General features: G+C 46.9%; 1 protein-coding gene across 4 annotated transcripts in view; it reads right to left on the bottom strand.

The window, feature by feature from the left end:
- The window catches only part of RC3H1 (ring finger and CCCH-type domains 1), a 446950-nt gene that overhangs the window by 394601 nt on the left and 30873 nt on the right, over positions 1-21476 (bottom strand). The gene's annotated exons all lie outside the window — the stretch shown is intronic.

The raw sequence follows: 21476 nt of genomic DNA on the forward strand, positions 1-21476 counted from the left end.
CTCTCCATAGTGAGAAAATAAAATGGCAGTGATGTCTAGCAACAGCAGGGAAGGTTTATAAAAAAAATATATAAGCAAAATGCATATGGAGCTTCTTCTAGGTCAGTGTTTCTCAACCATTGGGGGTATGCAAGCTGACCGTTGCCCAGGATCTCTCCCTGCCTGCATCACGCTGATGCCACCGCTGCCGATTGCTCCCTGCCACCCAACACGCTCCATCTCCCCCCACCCGCCGCCGCTGCCACACAACATGCTCCATCCATCCATCCCTGCAACTCCGGACCGTGAGTACAGTGACTGCACTCAGCCGGCTCACGAGCCTTTCCCTGACGTTAATTCTGATGTCAGCGAGAAGGATCCCGGCCAGCATTGCTTGGCTGGCCTGGAACCTTCTCTCTGACATCAGAATTGACGTCGGGGGAAGCCTTGTGGGCCTGCCGCGTGCAATTGCTGTACGCACCTGGCCCTTCCTTGCCCGGAGTTGCGGTGGGGGATGGATGGATGGAGTGTGTCGGGTGGCAGCGGGGGCAGAGGTGGATTGAGCGTGTTGGGTGGAAGGGAGAAATCGGAAGTGGCTTCAGCGCGGGGCAGACAGGCTTCTGCGCGAGTTGGCTTCAGGAAGAGAGGAAGGGGATAGGACAAAGGCTGGAAAGCAGTGAGGGGAAGAGGGCACGAACTCGACAGAGAAAGAAAGGGGGCCATGAACATTGGACACAGAATGAGAGGGCACTAATTTGGGACATAGGTGCGGAGGGAATAGAAAGGGAGAATTGTTGAGAATGAATGTGTGAGTGAGAGATGGTGCACATGGGGAAAGGAAGAAAGGAAAATTGGGCATGGAGTGAGGTAGAAATACATGAGGAATAGAAGGATGAGAGGGAGAAATGTTGAATATGGTGATGGAGAGGGACCAGAGAGACAGACTGAAGGGGATGCAAGGGTGAGGAATATTGGGCATAGTGATGGAGGGAGAGATATGACATGATGCTGGAGAGGGATAATAGAAGGAAAAATGGGCATGGGGCTGGTGGGCAGTGTGAAAAATGCTGCGCATGAGAGAGGAAGAAAAGTTGGACTCATGGAGGGACAGAGAGAGATGTTGGTTAGGAAAAATGATTTTATTTTCAATTTCGTGGTCAAAATATGCCAGTTTTGAGAATTACATCTACTGTCCATATTTTGCACTATATTTTATTTTTCTATAGTTGTTACTGAGGTGACATTGCATATTTTAAAGTCATCTGCCTTGACCTCTTTGAAAAAAACCTTAACATAAATGATAATTAACATTTTCTTTGCTTACAGTATGCTTTGTGTTTTTTTAATTTTGTGGTTACCATTATGTATTAATAAGATTATATTGTGTGTATATGAAAAATGGATGGAAGAAATTGCATTACAATTAGTACTATTATTATGGGGGTGGAGTCAGGGGCAGAGTTTGGGCAGTTCTGGGGTGGAGCTTTGGTGGGGGTACTCGGTTGGTATTTGTTAGGCTTAGGGGGTACTTGGCTTGAAAGGGTTGAGAAACACTGTTCTAGGCAACAGGAAACATGACAAAATGAATCAAACTTGTAGAACAGTGTTTCTCAATACACGGTACACGTACCCTTGGGGGTACGCGGGCCACTTGTCGAGGGTACACGACATGGCTGCCGCAGAGAATGTTCCCTGCCCACCCGTCCGTCAAAGCTGCGCTACTGCCGCCGGGGATCCCTCCTTTCTGCCCACCCCACCTATGAAGCCACTGCCAGGGATTCCTGCCCCCCCCTCTCGATGCCAACCCACAGGGCTTCCCTCCGATGTCAGAGCTGACGTCAGAGGAAAGCCTTCCAGGTCGGGGAGGTTACCTCCTTGCCATACTCTTTTTTTCTATAGTTGTTACTGAGATAACATTGCATATTTTAAAGTCATCTGCCTTGACTTTTTGGGGGAAAAAAAACCCTGAATGTAAATGATAATTAACATTTTCTCTGCATACAGTGTACTTTGGGGTTTCTGGTTTTTTTAATCCAATTTATTTATTTATACATAAATAGACTCTCTTTTACTAAGCCACAGTAGAGGTTTCTACCACAGCCCAGAGTACTTAGACACTTACTAGACACTTTTGTACAAACAAATTCTTGCCTGACCCACAGCTCTGGAAGCACTGCAACATAGGATCTCCATATCTCTTCAAAGAACAGCAGGATGTCTTGCCTAAATATCACAGCAATCGAAAATGCACAGGGTGTCAAATTAAATAACTAGGTATTTCTTTAGCTTCCACTTGTACTAAATCCGGAGAGTGCCCACCCCATGCTCCGTTCTGGTAAGCTTAGCGAGATTTACTCACCATTTCTTACTTTGACCATTTTGGGAGATCTAATGAAGATGTTTGTTTTTGTAGTGTCCCCGACTCTGAGGAAGAACTTTGAAACGCATCGGTAGGGATTTCAACAGAACTGGTCTAAGTTAAGTGGCAAGTTTATATGAATACTATTAAGTTATATTAAGAAGAATGACCTGTTCAAACATAAGCACGTTATTATACAATAATTATTTGCACAAACTAAAAGTAGTTCCGTGAGTGAACCCTTCACCGCTTATTTGTTCCTATGAGGATGGCTACCACACAAAACAACTAAGCATTGACTATATTTAGTGTGGCTTTCTGAGGAGCATGGTGTGGGCAATCTAAGGATTTAGTACAAGTGGAAGCTAAAGAAATACCTAGTTATTTAATTTGCCTAAATATGATCACAACTCTATAAAAAAAAATACCATTTTTTAAATTATGGAAGGGAGCCGGGACACGAGGAGACCTGCAGCGGCGCTTCTGTTAGCTGTTCTAGTTGGTTTTTGTGCCTTTTTTTAGGTTTCCAGGCAGAGAGGTGAGCCGGGGACGCTGAGGAGAGGAGGACTGGGGAGGCAGGCAGATCGGGGTTGCGGCGAGAGTTAGCTCCGCCCACCCCCGTGCGTCACAGGTCGCATCGGCCCGGGCTCCACTAGAAGAGGAAGGGAGCCGGGACACGAGGAGACCTGCAGCGGCGCTTCTGTTAGCTGTTCTAGTTGGTTTTTGTGCCTTTTTTTAGGTTTCCAGGCAGAGAGGTGAGCCGGGGACACTGAGGAGAGGAGGACTGGGGAGGCAGGCAGATTGGGGTTGCGGCGAGAGTTAGCTCCGCCCACCCCCGCGCGTCACAGGTCGCATCGGCCCGGGCTCCACTAGAAGAGGAAGGGAGCCGGGACACGAGGAGACCTGCAGCGGCGCTTCTGTTAGCTGTTCTAGTTGGTTTTTGTGCCTTTTTTTAGGTTTCCAGGCAGAGAGGTGAGCCGGGGACGCTGAGGAGAGGAGGACTGGGGAGGCAGGCAGATCGGGGTTGCGGCGAGAGTTAGCTCCGCCCACCCCCGCGCGTCACAGGTCGCATCGGCCCGGGCTCCACTAGAAGAGGAAGGGAGCCGGGACACGAGGAGACCTGCAGCGGCGCTTCTGTTAGCTGTTCTAGTTGGTTTTTGTGCCTTTTTTTAGGTTTCCAGGCAGAGAGGTGAGCCGGGGACGCTGAGGAGAGGAGGACTGGGGAGGCAGGCAGATCGGGATTGCGGCGAGAGTTAGCTCCGCCCACCCCCGCGCGTCACAGGTCGCATCGGCCCGGGCTCCACTAGAAGAGGAAGGGAGCCAACGGCGCCCAGCCATTCGGCGCGCGGCGAAGGCGAGCGGTAAAGGCGCTCGCCTTAGCGAGAGCGCCTTCGCGAAGGAGCCTTGAGAAGGAGCCCAGGCAGCCCAGCAGCAAACCTAACTTTAACCCAAATATAAAAAAAAAAAAAAAAATCTTTTTTCTCCACTTTTTTCCTTCTCTACCCTTTCGGCTTCTCACTCTTCTCTCTCTCTCTCTACTCTTTCAACTAGCTGCACGCCAAAAGCCACTCTCAACCACCGAGGGACCGTAGGAGCAAGGAGAAAGAAATGGAGGCTACAGGAACCCAGCAGAGCTACCCAGTTTACTGCGTTGAGTGTCATATGTATGACTACCTCCCCTCCGGGAGGCGGGCATACATATGCGGTCGGTGTCAGGAACTGGAAAGCCTGAGGATGGAGGTCGGCAGATTGAGGGTCAAGGTCCAGGAACTGGAGGGACTGCGCAACATAGAGGAGACGAGCTGGTCAACCAAGGACACAGATGGAGCAGACCTCATTGTGGACCAGGTGAGGGACCTTGAGAGATTCATCGAGGAGGCCTATAGGAAGGCGGAAGGACAGGACCAGCAGCTGCACAGACGGATGTCGGCAGACGAGACCCAGGATCCACAAGGCGACACCGGGGAAGGACCTAGCGGAGGAACCACACAAGAGGAGGAGACCGTGACTCACCGAGACCCCGAGGGTGAGACACCTCACTACACCGAGGACACGGACCTGAGACAGAGGAGGTTGCTGAGGAAAGGGAAGTCTGCTATTGTGGTGGGAGACTCGATCTTGAGAGAGGTAGATAGTCACGTAGCTGGAGGAAGGGAGGATCGGCTAGTGACTTGTCTCCCAGGGGCTAAGACACGAGACGTCACTGATAGGATCGAGAGGATCCTGGACGGAGCAGAGACAGAGGAGACTGCGGTGATAATCCACGTCGGAACAAATGACGTGAGCCGGAGGAACTTCAGCATGGCCACGATGACTGACCAGTTCAGGGTCCTGGGACGAAAACTAAAGCAGAGTAACCGGAGGATAGCATTCTCAGAGATCCTGCCAGTGCCGAGAGCAGATGCAAAAAGGCAGGCAGACCTCCAGGCTGTGAATGCATGGTTGAGGAGATGGTGCCAGGAGGAGGGCTTCCACTTTGTAAGGAACTGGACGTCCTTCTGGGGAAAGAGTAAGCTCTACCGGCGGGACGGCCTGCACCTGAGCACAGAGGGAACTAGACTACTGGCTGCCAATGTGAGGAAGGAGATCGAGAGGGCTTTAAACTGAGGAGAGGGGGAAAGCCGACAGCTGATCTGATGTTGACGCTTCGGACAACAGTATCCAGAACAGATGCTGAAAGGGCTGACTGCACGGAGGAAGTAGAGAGACCAGTGGATCTCAGGATCAGACAGCGAAGGAAACAACAGGTAAAGGGAGCTTGCTGGGTGGAGACTAAGGGGCATGGAGACACAGGGGGACTGGGTGGCAATAGGGCGAAAGCTGAGGGCATTATAGGGGCTACACAAGGCGAGGGGGATCGAACAGAGGCCGGGGCCCAGGAGGGGACAAGAAAACCCAGAGGAAAAGCGGGGAAGTGGGGTGGCGGAAATGTGGGGAAGCTGAAAGCTACGAGGGTAAAGGCTATGGGCAAAACAGAAGTACAGGGAACAGGAGAGGCGGCCCAGGTGAATGCAGAGGTGAATGCGGGGAAGTGGTGTGGCGGAAATGTGGGGAAGCTGAAAGCTACGAGGGTAAAGGCTATGGGCAAAACAGAAGTACAGGGAACAGGAGAGGCGGCCCATGTGAATGCAGAGGTGAATGCAGAGGTGGAGGAAAAATGACGGGACCTGCGGTACTTATACGCAAATGCAAGAAGCCTCATGGCCAAGATGAGTGAACTTGAGGTCGTGGCCAAGGGGGAAGACCTGGATATAATTGGAATTACAGAAACATGGTGGACAGAGGAGAATCAATGGGATGTGGTGCTGCCGGGGTACAAGCTCTACAGGAGAGACAGGACCCACAAGAAGGGGGGAGGCATAGCACTATACATAAAGGACTCTATCTACTCGGTCGGGATGGATATAGCAACGAAGGCAGAGGGGCTGGAATCGCTATGGGTCAAATTGCCGGGAAACAATGGTGCAGGCATAAAACTGGGACTGTACTATCGCCCACCTGGCACACCGGAAGGACTCGGACACGACCTGGAAGCTGAACTGAGACAGGAGTGCAGGACTGGAAGTGTAACAGTGATGGGAGACTTCAACTACCCAGGGATAGACTGGAGTACGGGTCACTCCAACTGCACTAGGGAAACAGGATTTGTAGAAGCTGTGAGGGACTGCTTCATGGAGCAACTGGTCAGGGAACCGACGCGGGGGTGTGCTACCCTTGACCTCATCCTGAACGGATTAGGGGGGCCTGCAAGAGGGGTAGAAGTAGGAGGACCACTAGGCAACAGTGACCACAATGCAATCAGATTCACATTAGAAAGGGGGACACCCATAGTAAGGAGAACCGCAACAACTGCGCTCAACTTCAAGAAAGGGAACTATGTTGCTATGAGGGAAATGGTGGGGAGGAAGCTCAGAAACATCTTTAGGATGGAGACTGTGGAAAGCGCCTGGACCCTATTCAGGGACACCCTGCAGGAAGCACAAAAAACGTACGTCCCCAGTTTCAGGAAAGGATGCAAGAACAAGCGGACAAAGGACCCGATTTGGATCTCAGCAGAAGTAAAGAAGGCAATAAATGACAAAAAAGTGTCCTTCCGGAGATGGAAAAAGGATCCAACTGAGGAAAATCACCAGGCGCACAGGAAATGCCAAAAAGAATGCCACCGAGAGGTGAGAAAAGCAAAAGGGAAATACGAAGAGGGGCTGGCCAGGGAAGCAAAAAACTTCAAGGCATTCTTCAGTTACGTAAAGGGGAAACGACCAGCGAGAGAGGAGGTGGGGCCACTGGACGATGGGGAAAGGAAGGGAGTGATTAAGGAGGATAAAGAGGTAGCTGAGAGGTTGAACACGTTCTTCTCGTCGGTTTTCACGAGAGAAGACACATCTAATATACCAGACTCAGAGGAGCTCATGAGTGGGGAACAGGCTGAAAAATTGGAGCATATAGAGGTCAGTAAGGAGGATGTCCTCAAACAGATAGACAGATTAAAATGCGGCAAATCACCGGGTCCGGACGGGATCCACCCAAGGGTTCTGAAGGAACTAAGACAAGAAATAGCGGGCACAATCCAGCATGTTTGTAACCTATCCTTGAAAACTGGAGAGGTACCAGAGGACTGGAAATTGGCGAATGTCACACCTATATTCAAGAAGGGATCAAGGGGTGACCTCGGGAACTACAGGCCGGTGAGCCTGACTTCAATTATAGGGAAGATGGTGGAAGCTATGATAAAAGACGGCATTTGTGAGCACACTGAGAGAAATGGCCTACTGAGAACAAGCCAGCACGGATTCTGTAAGGGAAGGTCGTGCCTAACGAACCTTCTGTACTTCTTTGAGGGAATAAGCAGTCGGGTGGACAATGGGGAACCCATCGACATCATTTACCTCGATTTTCAAAAGGCTTTCGACAAGGTACCACATGAAAGGCTGCTTAGGAAACTGTGGAATCACGGGGTGGGAGGGGATGTGCACAGATGGATCGAGCACTGGCTGTCGGGTAGACTGCAGAGGGTCGGAGTAAAGGGCCAATATTCTGACTGGCGGGGAGTCACGAGCGGTGTGCCACAGGGATCGGTGCTGGGGCCGTTACTCTTCAACATATTTATCAATGACCTGGAAAAAGAGGCAAAGTGCGAGGTTATAAAATTTGCAGACGATACGAAACTGTGCGGCAGAGTTAACTCCAGGGAGGAGTGTGAGGACCTGCAAAGGGACCTAGACAAGCTGGAAGACTGGGCAAACAAATGGCAAATGCGCTTTAACGTGGAAAAATGCAAAGTCATGCATATAGGGAAAAAGAACCCGTTGTTCAACTACAAATTGGGGGGGGCATTGTTGGGAGAAAGCAATCTTGAGAGAGACTTGGGTGTGCTGGTGGATGCATCACTGAAGCCATCTGCACAGTGCGCAGCGGCCTCAAAAAAAGCCAACAGGATGCTGGGCATCATAAAGAGGGGCATAACTACCAGGACGCGGGAAGTCATCATGCCACTGTATCGAGCGATGGTGCGTCCGCATCTGGAATACTGCGTTCAATATTGGTCGCCGTACCTCAAGAAAGACATGGAGGTACTTGAGAGAGTCCAAAGGAGAGCAACGAAACTGGTAAGAGGGCTGGAACACTACTCATATGCTGAGAGGTTAGATAGGCTAGGGCTCTTCTCTCTGGAAAAAAGGAGGCTCAGGGGTGATATAATAGAGACCTTCAAGATCATGAGGGGCATAGAGAGGGTGGATAGGGACAGATTCTTCAGGCTGAAGGGGACAACAGGTACGAGGGGGCACTCGGAGAAACTGAAGGGAGATAGGTTCAGAACGAATGCAAGGAAGTTTTTTTTCACCCAGAGGGTCGTGGACACTTGGAATGCGCTACCGGAGGAAGTGATCAGGCAGAGTACGGTACAGGGATTCAAACAGAGACTGGATGGATTCCTGAGGGATAAAGGGATCATGGGATACTGAGAAAGCTAACCAGAAAATAAATGTAGAAACCCAACCAGGTCGTGCAGGTGCAAGACCGGAGGGCTAGGACTTTGATGGGAAGATAGGACTCAATTAGGAAACTGAGGTGGCATGGGGGCCCCTTCTGGTGATTTAGACAGGTCGTGACCTGTTTGGGCCGCCGCGGGAGCGGACTGCTGGGCAGAATGGACCTATGGTCTGACCCGGCGGAGGCACTGCTTATATTCTTATGTTCTTATGTTCTTATTGATTTAGCATAAGTTATTTAGTGGCGTGGATTGTTGAAGTATTTTTGTTTCACCCCATTTTTTGTGGCATTTACTTAATAGCTGTCATCCTGGCCACTAATTTATTTATAGGGTATTTTTTTAATTTTGTGGTTACCATTATGTATTAAGATTATTGTGTGTGTGTATGTATATGAAAAATGGATGGAAGAAATTGCATTAAAATTAGTACTATTATTATGGGGTGGGGTCAGGGGCGGAGCCTGGGCGGGGTTACTCAGTTGATATTTGTTAGCCTTAGGAGGTACTTGGCTTGAAGAAGTTGAGAAACACTCTTGTAGAACTTCAATATTAACACATCAGAAACAGGCAAAAACAAAGGGCCTCTTCTATTAAATTGTGCTAGCAATTTCTAGCGCAGGGAGCCGCGCTGCTCCCGGTGCTCAGAGTTCCTATGAGCCTGACGCAGCATGGGCCATTCAGCACGGCTCCCCAAGCTAAAAACTGTTAGTGCAGTTTAATAGAAGAGGGGGATAGTTCTTGAATAAGGGGTCATGACAGGAAGTTGAAAGGGAACAGACTGGAGTAATATAATGCAGTATTTATTCACTGGAAAAAAAAAAAAGATGAATAGTCCCTTAGTGGAGAAGGTGGAGGCCAAAACAGTAACAAAACTAAAGAAAGCCTGAGTTAAACACAAAGGATCATCAGGTAGGAAAAAAGTAATTATGCTTTACCTTATAACTATTTTTGAGTCCTGTCAGACCAGTGGCTATACCAGACATGGGCAACTCCGGTCCTTGAGGGCCGGAATCCAATCAGGTTTTCAGGATTTCCCCAATGAACATGCATTGAAAGCAGTGTATGCAAATAGATCTCATGCATATTCATTGGGGAAAACCTGACTGGATTCCGGCCCTCGAGGACCAGAGTTTCCCATGTCTGGGCTATACCCTCCTTCCTGCAGGGATGAAAGAACAAATTCCTGAACCATCCATTTAAATGTCAGTGTTGCAGGTTGTCTGTCAAGTTTTGTTTATTAAACAAGATGTCATCATAACAGAACCTTTGGCTGTCTTCTTGCATACTGTCCAATGTTTATACTCCTATATCCATATGCTCCACTCTCCCCCACTCCCCCAAAAATGTGGAAACCAACAAATCTCTTCCTCTCTCACTCAGAGGAGCAGAGAGTTGGAACTGGCCTGGGAGAATCACTCTGCCCCCCCCCCCCCAACACTAATGTCATCTTCCATGGCACCAGGAAGCACTTTGGGCAGCACTTATCCACCAGGGGCTGCCCGTTGAAACCTCAAAACTGCAGCAGCCCAAAAGCAACGGAGGAATGGAGTCGGGGCTAGTGTAGAAAAAAATCCTTCAAACCCCCCCCCCCCCCCAATGCTGACATCACTTGCAGGCCCACTCAGACACAATTATAGCAACTATCACACCTACAAGATATAGTGGACCAACCTCTGAACGTGAGCCAACTCGGATACAATTAAAGCACCTAATCAAACTTACCTAATAAAGCACCTAATCAAACTTACCTGCTCTACAGTACTAATCTCTTAATGTGAGTTCACTCAAATATATTTACACCTGACCAATCTGTCTTCTACAGTGAACTTACCAAAATGAGTTGGCATCTCATAACAATTGTCTGCCTACTGATCAGACCAAGATAAACCAAAGCCTACTACTCCACTCCTCCTAACAGTAGATCACATAACTCCTCAAAACATACAGTCCCATTATGGAGTCACCCTATGATAAATTGCACCGACCACATGCACTGGGTAATCCCAATGCTGGTTTGACCTCATAACACAGAAGACCACACCATAATCACATTACTAAACCAAAACCGGACAATCTAATAAGAATCCCAACCACTTACACTAATGAAGTCGTACTCATCTCAATCCCATCGTGAATATGTTAACGTGAGATAAGTGGTCAACAAGACTGAAATCATAATAGAGCTGCTTGATGAATTACAACCTGGCTTTCTAGTCCTAACCAAAACATGAATACCAATGCAAAATGATCCCAGATTACAACTACTCTGCTCAGTATATTAGAAAATCACCCGGCTATTGAGAACTGGCCGCAGGGGTGGTGGTCTAATGATACGGCACAAATCACTTTTCACATCAAAATCATGGAATCTATAATTCTCATCTCACTAGAAATACTAATGGCAGAAATAAACAGTGACTTCCCAATACTCCATCTGCTGCATACTATTTTACATCCTACTGAAAAGTGGCTAGAAGCTAAACCACAGTTCTCAGACATCATCTGAAGAACCACAGTAAAATATGACTCCACTTTCATCATAGGAGACCTCAAGCTCCACCTAGACTCAACCTCAAATGCTCAAACCCTGAAATTCCTCAACCTCTTAAATGAGCTAGACCTCAAACTTTTGTTTCAACAACTCACACATGAAACAGGCCATCAGATCTACTCGCCTCCTCCATTTCAGCAAAAAGCACAAGCTACGTAGAATTTAATTCCCTATCCAAAGTACCTTGGTCAGACCACCTATTCCTAGAATTCACCACTTTCTGGAAAGAGATATCAATAAAAAAACCGACCCTCTGAGTATCCACTGAATCATACTGGAATGAAATAGATTACTATCCCTCCCCATCCCTAACCAAGAATTCCTGGACCACTGGAAAATGACCAATTAACAAATCCTAAACAAAACTAGCCCCACTCAAATGCATCAAAGGAATCAAAATATCAGAGAAGTGGTGTGACTCAGCACTTAGGTCCTAAAAAAAGCTTGCCAACAAGCCGAGCGCTATTAGCGTAAATACCCCTCCCCAGAAAACAAGACTAAGTGCCACCAGAAAATCCTAGAATATAAATCATGACTGATGCAAAAGAAGAAAGAGTACTAAACAAATCAGCACAGAAGATAATCTTAAAATCAACAAACTATTCTCAATATTAGATAACCTAACCAACACAAAGATCAGAAATGGTGACAGCCCCCTCTATTCCAACAGCCTCAGAACTAGCTAACTATTTTAAAACAAAGACTCAATCCACATGAGACCAGCTACCCCCCCCCCCCCCCAGTCCAGCTAGACCAGTGGTCTCAAACTTGCGGGCCGCCAGGTACTATTTTGACGCCCTCGGTATGTTTATGATAATCACAAAAGTAAAATAAAACAGTTTCTTGATCACATATCTCTTTAGCTATAAATTACAATATTATTATTAAGACTTAGCCAAAAGGAAAGATTTATAAACTATAGTTTTACCTCATCCAAAATTGTTATTTCTTTAATAAGACATTAACTATTTTTTCTGCGGCCCTCCAAATACCTACAAATCGAAAATGTGGCCCTGCAAAGGGTTTGAGTTTGAGACCACTGAGCTAGACCCACCGCAACAAAACCACTTATGGAAATACCAGCAGATAGATCTTGGAACAATTTTGAAGAGATTAAATTCAAAGACACAAAACGAGTTCTCCTAACATACAACAAAGCATACTGCAGTCTAATATTTTTAATAACCCTTTATTACCCAATGTGTTTCCCTTTCAATGTCTTTCTCTAATTAAGAACAACATTGTAACTTCTCCCCTTCCTTCCCACCCCCTCCTGTTCGTCTAATTTTGTTTGTTTTATGAGTAACTATTGTAAATTAATTGTATTACCACACCCTGTTGGTTTTTATTACTGTACATCGCTTAGATGTTATTATAAGCGATTTATCAAATAAAGGTCAAACTTGAAACTTGAAACTTGAAACTTGACCCCTGCCACCTTAGCTGATCAAGGCAGCCATGCCAACAACCATAGGAAAAATAACCCAATGGCTCAACTATCCCCTAAAAGCCAGCCTTTTCCCTAGATAAGGAGGAGGAATTGTCTTAATGCCCATTCCCAAGAACCCAAAACTCAGCCCTTCTGATGTGATCAATTATCAGCCAGTATCTTCCATCCCCCTATTTATCAAAATTAAGGAAGAATATGTTACAGAACAACTCAAATGCTGCTTACAACTCTTCAATATCCAACACCATTAACAATCGAGATTCAGGAAAAATCACAGCACCGAGATGGTAGTTGCAGCACTAGTTGATAAGAAAAGACCTACCGCATTTTTCGCTCCATAAGACGCACCCTAGACTTAGAGGAGGAAAACAAGAAAAAAAAACCCACATATTCTGAACTAAATTCTCCCTACCAGGCTCTGCATCCTGTCCCCTCTCCCTGCCAGGCTCTGTACCCTTCCCCCCCTCTGGTGGTCTAGTGATAGGCCGGGGCAGGGCACAGAGCAGGCAGGCCTAGTGACAGGTAGGCAGGCCAATGGCCTAGTGACAGGCAGGCAGGCAGACCTAGTGGCCTAGTGACAAGCAGGCAGGCCTAGTGGCCTAGTGGCAAGCAGGCAGGCCTAGTGGTATACATGCAGGCAGGCCCACACACCCCCATGTACCTTAAATCATCCCCTATACCCTAACATGCCCCCAGTACCTTAAATCATCCCCCATATATCTTAAATCATCCCCCATACCCCTACGTGCCCCCAGTATCTTAAATCATCCCCCATACCCCCAAGTGCCCCCAGTATCTTAAATCATCCCCCCATACAACCACATGCCCCCAGTACCTTAAATCATCCCCCATACAACCACATGCCTCCAGTACCATAAATCATCCCCCGCATACCTCCCAGTACCTTTAAATTCCATCCCAGCCCCCCAATCACCACTTTTATATACCCCCCAGCACATTTAAATTCAATCCCAGCCCCCCAGCACCGTTAAATTCCGACCCAGCACCCCCCCAATCAATCATCATTTTTACATAACCCCCCCAGCACCGTTAAATTCCATCCCAGCCCCCCAGCAACATTAAATTCCATCCCAGGCGCCCCTTCCTCCCCGGCGGTACCTTTAAATATTGGAGGTTGGTGGACAGCTGCCTGCTGCTTGTCAGGGCCCATGTCCGTGGCGCACAAGCGTGCTAATGCCTGGGCCCGGACACTTCCCTAATTGGGCTAGTTGCTGATGCTTCGCAGGGCTGCTGCCTGCTGATTACCGGCACGTCAGGGCCAGCGGCGCACATGTGCGCTGCTGCATGGGCGGGCGCCACTTCTGAATGGCTGCCTTAGTAGAACTGAGCAGCCATTCAGTAGTGGTGCCTGCACACCTAGCAGCGCGCTTGTGCGCCGCTGGCCCCGAAGTGCCGGTAATCAGCAGGCTGCAGCCCTGCGAAGCACCAGCAACTGCTTGTGCGCCGTGGGCCCCGACAAGCAGCATGCAGCCGACCTCCAACATTTAAAGGTACTGCCGGGTTTTGGGGTTTTTTGTATATTCGCTTCATAAAACATACCCTTATTTCCGCCCACTTTTGGGGGGGGGAAAAAGTGCGTCTTATGGAGCGAAAAATACGGTACTCTGTTCATGAGACACTATTGTCAAATATATTTTATTGAGCTTATCAAGGGATGATACAGACGTACAAGGTAGCACAGAAAATAAGCTCACTTTACAACAGCACAAAACCCAACAGGTTACGACCACCCCCACGTCCAAACCCCCCACAGGCCCCACGTGTTCCCCAACAATGAAACAGCAAAAAGAACTAGCCAACAACAAAGAATAAACCACTAGTTCTTGAGACACTATATGGATTAAGGGCTTTATAGAATTTAAAAGAATATAGTTCTAAGAATCAATAAATACAGGATGTTTTAAACATCAAATTAAATATTTAAAATTTCATAATTATAAATTTGATTCATATCACCCACAAATATCATATGAATCAAATTTATAATTATGAAGTTTTAAATATTTAATTTGATGTTTAAAACATCCTGTATTTATTGATTCTTAGAACTATATTCTTTTAAATCAGTCTATAAAAGCCCTGTTTCAAGAACAGAGAGTAGGTCTTTTCTTATCAACTTGCGTATCGTGACCTCTCTCATTCAGAGTAGGCTTGTTTATACTTTTGGTTGCAGCACTAGTAACATATGGCAAAGAACTACTAAACAAGGATCACAACACAATCATAATCCAATTCGACCTAAGCAGCACATCTGATTCAGTAGACTTCTTTTTTATAATTATTAAATATACAATCACAAAAGAAAATCATTGTGACAACTGAAATAGCAAAATTATACTAATATTTCGTCCACAATCTAGAGAATTCAAGAACGGACATCAATGGAGGTAACATATAAAGCACAGTTACTTACCATAACAGGTGTTATCCAGGAACAGCAGGCAGCTATCTCAACCTGTGGGTGAAGTCATCCACGGAGCCTGGATGCGGACAGCTTTGCAAGCTGATTTGCTTGCAGACTTAGAAAGTTAGCGACTGCCCCCCCCCCCCCCCGCACATGCGCGATTGCCTTCCCGCCCATGCAAGGGCGTGCGTCTCCTCAGTACAGATAGCTAGCAGAGAAGCCAACCCAGGGAGGTGGGTGGGTTGTGAGAATACCTGCCTGCTGTCCCTGTTATGGTAAGTAACTGTGCTTTATCCCAGGACATGCAGGCAGCCTATTCTCAACCTATGGGTGACCTCCAAGCTAACCATAATGGGATGGTAGAAGTGTTGGCAATTCAGAATAAATTTTGTAATACTGACTGGCCAAAATGGCCATCCCTTCTGGAAAAAGTATCCAGACAATAATGAGAGGTGAAAGTATTAACTGAGGACCAAATTAACAGCTTTGCAGATTTCTTCAATAGGAGTAGATCTAAGGAAAGCTTCTGATGCCGCCATGGCTCTGACTTTATGGGCTGTGACTCGACTCTGTAGATGAAGTCCAGCCTGAGCATAGCAGAAAGAGATGCAAGCCGCTAATAGTTGGAGATGGTGCGCTTGGAAATCAGATGCCCCAACTTGTTGGATCGAAGGAGACAAAAAGTTGAGGAGCAGATCTATGTGGCTGAGTGTGTTACAAGTAGAAAGCCAAAACACACTTACAATCCAGAGTATGAAGAGCTGTTTCTCCAGGATGAGAATGAGGCTTTGGAAAAAAGCTGGAAGTACAACAGATTGGTTGAGATGAAATTCTGAAACCACTTTCGGGAAGAATTTAGGATGAGTATGGAGGACCACCTTGTTGTGATGGAATACTGTGAAAGGAGGGTCCGCTACTAAAGCTTGTAGCTCGCTGATCCTGCGAGTGGACATAAGAGCGATGAGAAAAATCACTTTCCAAGTGAGATATTTAAGATGAGCTGAATCCATAGGTTTAAAAGGAGGCTTCATCAATTGAGCGAGAAGAACATTGAGATCCCAAACCATTGGAGGTGGTTTGATAGGTGGTTTGACATTAAAAAGTCCTTTCATAAATCTGGAAACCACAGGATGAGCAGAAAGGGGTTTCCCTTCAATAGGCTGATGAAAAGTAGCAATCACACTGAGGTGGACTCGAATGGATGTGGTTTTGAGGCCTGACTGAGAAAAATGAAACAGGTAATCCTGAAGACAAGGTGGTAGAATGAGGCTCCTTGTGATGAATGGTGCACCAAGCAGAAAATCTATTCCATTTCTGATTGTAGCACTGTCTAGTGGTAGGCTTCCTAGAAGCCTCTAAAATGTCCTGTACAGATTGAGAAAACTGTAGAGGGCCAGTTAGGTTGAGAGGTACCAAGCTGTCAGGTGTAGAGACTGCAGGTTGGGATGAAGTAGAGATCCCTGACTCTGCGTAAGCAGATGGGGAAAAACTGGCAGAAGCAGTGGCTCCCTGTTGCTGAGTTGAATTAGAAGGGAGTGCCAAGGTTGCCTGGGCCACCGAGGAGCTATTAGAATCATGGTGGCATGCTCCAGTTTGAGTTTGGCAAGAGTCTTGAGAATCAGAAGAAATGGAGGGAATGCATAGAGAAACTGATTTGTCCATTCCAGAAGGAAAGCATCTGCCTCGAGGCAATGAGGATAGTATATCCTTGAGCAGAACTGAGGCAGTTTGTGGTTGTGGGGAGACGCAAAGAGATCTATCTGAGGAGTTCCCCAATGTGATGGAGAGGCGAGGAATTGAGTGTCCATTCGTGAGGTTGCAGAAGTCGACTCAAATTTGTCCGCCAGTTTTTCTCTCCTTGAATATAAACTGCTTTCAGGAAGGTGTTGTGATGGATTGCCCAAGAAGTTACTGCAACAGGTTGCTAGTACTAGAAATATCTATGTGGAGGAAAAGATCTCAGATTCACCACTTAGGGAACATATATGTTTTCTCCCTAAAGCATTATGGTGTTGGGTCTCTTTCATTGATCAAAAAAACCTCCACTTCACCATAACAGGCGTCTTAAATATATTTTTTAAAAAATTTTAAATTTTTTACTTATTTTATATCAAATATAAGAATGAAACTCCTACCATCAGGAAACGAGTGTTTGTGTGGGATAGATTAGTTCTAATCTATCCCACACAAACACTCGCTTCCGGATGAAGCCCATTATAGGGTAAAACGGGGCCCGTTGATCAGAGTGAGCGTTGTGCTACATGAGTGATTTTAGTGCAACTTAGCATTTGGCACTTTACTTCTTTGTGCAATATCGTTCTTAGCTTTGGCATTCAGCACTTTATATTGGAGCACTTAAGCCCTTTACCTGCTTCTTCAGCTGCAGATAAGTGATTTTTCTTTTCTGCATATTTGACCATTACCTATTGGTTTTTGGTAGGAGTTTCATTCTTATATTTGATATAAAATAAGTTAAAAATTGTAAAATTTTAAAAATATATATTTAAGACGCCTATTATGGTAAAGTGGAGGTTTTTTTGATAAATGAAAGAGACCCAACACCACAATGCTTTAGGGAGTAAACATACATGTTCCCTAAGTGCTGAATCTGAGATCTTTTCCTCCACATAGGTATTTCTAGTACTATCAACCTGTTGCAGTAACTTGTTTGAATTTAGTTGATATACATCTTTCACTATTCTGTTTGATGGATTGCCCAAGTCCATACCTGTTGAGCTTCCTGACAAAGAGGGAGAGATCCTGTTCCTCCCTGTTTGTTGACGCAGTACATGGCGACTTGGTTGTCTGTCCGAATGAGGAGTACTTGGCTGTGAAGAAGATGCTGAAAAGCTTTGAGAGCATTGAAGATCACTCTGAGTTCCAACAGATTGATATGACACTGACGATCCGTGCTGGACCAATGGTCTTGAGTACGGAGACCGTCGAGATGAGCTCCCCCAAGCATAGGTCAAGGAATCTGTCGTGAAAACCTTCTGATGAGGGGGAGTTTGAAACAGTAAACCTCTGGAGAGATTGGAAGAGAGCATCAACCAGTGGAGAGACTGTCTCAAGGAAGGAGTCACTTGGATGTGTTGAGAGAGTGGATCGCAAGCCTGTGCCCACTGAGATGCCAGGGTCCACTGAGGGATTCTGAGGTAAAGTCTGGCAAAAGGAGTCACTTGAACTGTAGAAGCCATGTGACCCAGGAGAACCTTCATGTGTCTTGCGGAGATAGTAGTCAAGGAAGAAACTTTATAGCAGAGATGAATGAGAGCATCCTGACGTTGTTGAGGAAGGAATGCTCTGAATTGCACAGTGTCCAAGACAGCTCCAATGAACTGTAGAGTTTGAGAGGACTGTAGCTGGTATTTGGGAAATTTGATTTCAAACCCCAAACTTTGTAGGAACCATGTAGTCCATTGGGTCACTACAATAACCCCTTGAAATGTTGAATCCTTGACGAGCCAGTCGTCCAGGTATGGGAACACCTGGAGGCCATTGTTCCGCAGAGCTGCTGCCACTACCACTAGGCACTTGGTGAACACTCGAAATCTGAGGAACTGTCAAGAGGCTGGATGAATGGGAAAGGGAATGTAAGCCTCTTTGAGATCTAGAAAACATAACCAATCATTTTGATCCAGAAGGGGGTATAATGATTCTAGATACAGCATGCAAAATTTCTCCCTGGCAAGAAATTTGTTGAGGGCTCTGAGATCCAAAATGGGTCGCAGATCATCTTCTTCGGGACTAGGAAGTAATGGGAGTAAAAACCCCTGCTCTGCTGTTCCAGCAGAACCTCCTCGATGGCACGGAGACGAAGCAGAGCTTGAGCTTCCTGAAGAAGAAGGGCGGTCTGGGATAGATTGGAAGGATACTCTCTTGGAGGCAGATCTGGAGGAATCTGGATGAAACGAAATGTATCCTTCCCTGATGATGGACAGCACCCAGAGGTCTGATGTAATGATCTCCCATCGTTGGTAAAAATGATGGAGACGACCACCAATGGAAAGGGGAGAGGACAGAGGCAGAACGATGGAGGTTATGCTCTGTAGTAGCTGGTCAAAAAGGCTGAGAGGCCTTAGGTGCAGCAGAAATCTGAGGTTTCTGTTGCCTCTGTTGCTGTGGTTGTTTCTTAGGAGGCGCCCTGGTATAAGGAGCTGCTCTCTGTGGAAAACACTACTGATAAGATGGTACAGGCCTGAAACCCTTAGAGGTGGAAGGCTTAGACTTAGGACAAATAATGGAAGCAAATGACTTCTCATGTTCAGACATCTTCTTAGTGGCTTCTTTGATAGAATCATCAAATAAGTCAGTGCCTTGACAAGGAATGTTGGCGAGGCGATCCTGTAGATCAGGGTCCATGTCAACAGTGCGAAGCCAGGCAAGCCTGCGCATGGCCACTGAGAAGGCGGTGACCCTTGAGGAAAGCTCAAATGCATCATAGGAAGATTGGAGGAGATGCATGCAGAGTTGGTTCAGAGTAGTAATGGTATTCTGAAACCCTGTAAGATGGTGTTGAAGCACATACTTGAAATATGCAGGCAGTGTGTCAACCAAATGCTTGAAGTAGATGAATATAAAGTTGTAATTCAAAACTCTGGTTGTCATCAGAGAATTCTGATACAAACGACGTCCAAACTTGTCCATGGTCCTGCCTTCTCTTCCAGACGGGACAGTGGCATATACCTTGGAAGGGTTGTTCCTTTTTAAAGAGGACTCCATGAGAAGGGACTGATGTGATAATTGAGACTTCTCGAAGCCCTTGCAATGGATCATTCTATAATGAGATTCCAGCTTGCTCAGAACAGCAGGAATGGAATAAGGTGTTTCAGAGTTTGAGAGAGTTTGAGAGAGGAGTCTATTAATGGGTATTTTGAGAGACTCTGGAGGAGGTCGAGACATACCATCTCCTCTAAATACTCAGTAGTGTATTTTGAATCAGAGCCCAAATTAATCTTGAGCTCCTTATTCATTTGACGTAGAAAAGTCGAGAAGGAGATCTGTTCCAAGGTAGGTTGACCTTGAGGGGAAGGCGACCTCGAAGCACCTCAAAGAGCAGAGAATGAAGGCGAAGCTTCCCTGGAGTACTCACACCTGAGAGACGACTCACTAGGAGAAGAATTCCTCGATGGAGGCGGCATTCTCAACTTTGGAATAGAAACCCTCGAATAGGCCCGAGGTGTAGACAGATGAGGCGTGTCTGGAGAAGAGGATTCGTGCCTCAACTGGTGTGGAGAACTGTGTTTCGGACCAGGCAGCTCTCGCTGTCGAGGAGTCTTTGCCCTATGCCTCGGAAAGGGCAAAGCCTTATGCGAGGAACGAGGGCTAGAGGCTGGAGATCGAGACAGCATAAGAGATTGAACTCCTGGTGTCGAAGCATCTCGAGGCACTGACAAGGACTCGATTCCTTCAATAGCATGCTCAGGCTCCAGATGAGACACTCGCAAAGAATCAATTCCTTGCATACAGTGTGGGGAATCCTCTTGAGGCACTCCCAAGGACTCGACTCCTTTTGTAGAATGAATGGATTCAGCTCAAGGCTCAGTCAAGGACTCTATGGCAGGTGTAACTGCTGAGTGCTTAGGCTGGATTGCAGGAAGCAGAGTCGAGGCAGATGGAAGTTTGGCAACAATATTGCCCAACTGATGATCCAAAATGGTCTGGATCATAGCCTCTAAAAGTGACTCTGAGACTGGAGGGTCTGGGATTATTGGTGGAGGAACTATCTCTAAGGAAGAAGAGAAAGAATGACTCTTTGGCTTGGAGACATGCTTCTTCGGTAGCTTGATAATTACTGCTGGCACCTGACCTGAGGGAGGCAGCGAGGCAAGCGTCTCGTCAGGAGAAGACTTAGCAGATTTGCTCAAAGAAGAGGATGCCCCGAACGAGGCAGGCTTGATCAAAGGCGAGGCTGAGGCAGAAGGCGAAATCCCCGTGAGAGGCTTGACCGGATGCAAGGTCGACACCGGGATAAGGGGATCCATGCCGCCAAAAAACTTCTCAACTTGAACTCAACATTTGCAGGCTCGAGGTTGAAGGATAGTGCAGCGAGTACACGACTCCGGACAATGGTCAGGTCCGAGACACTGAATGCACCACCTACGTGAGGGAGATCGTGCACTGGCAACGGCTACACTTTTTGAAGCCTGCGACTGGCCTGGACATAGGCGGAAAGATGGCCTCAGCAAAATTGAAACCCAGCGGCGAGGGTTGCAAAGCAGGCCCCATCGTGACAAGAAATAAAATTAAAGTTTGTTTTAATAAAGAAAAAACGCGCAATAAATACAGCAACCCTAATTTAAAATAAGAATAACACGAGCCATGGTGAGAGAAGGCACGAAGTCTAGCACAAAACGTCAAAAACACAACTTCTCAGCTCCACGGAAAACAGAGAACTGAGGAGACGCGCGCACTTGCGTGGACGGGAAGGCACTCGCGCATGCGCGATGCGGCAGTCACAAACTTTCTAAGTTCTGCAAGCAAATCAGCTTGTGAAGCTGTCCGCATTCGTGCTCCGTGGATGACTTCACCCAGTTTGAGAATAGGCTGCCTGCTTGTTCTGGGATAAAGCACAGTTACTTACCGTAACAGGTATAATCCAGGGACAGTAGGCAGCTATTCACACATATGGGTGACGTCATCAACGGAGCCCGGATGCGGACGCCTTGCAAGCAGACTTGCTTGAAGAAACTCGAAGATTCGAGTCGCCCGCACAGCAAA

This window comes from Geotrypetes seraphini, chromosome 12 (assembly GCF_902459505.1).
Source record: "Geotrypetes seraphini chromosome 12, aGeoSer1.1, whole genome shotgun sequence".
In the NCBI taxonomy this organism is placed as follows: Eukaryota; Metazoa; Chordata; class Amphibia; order Gymnophiona; family Dermophiidae; genus Geotrypetes; species Geotrypetes seraphini.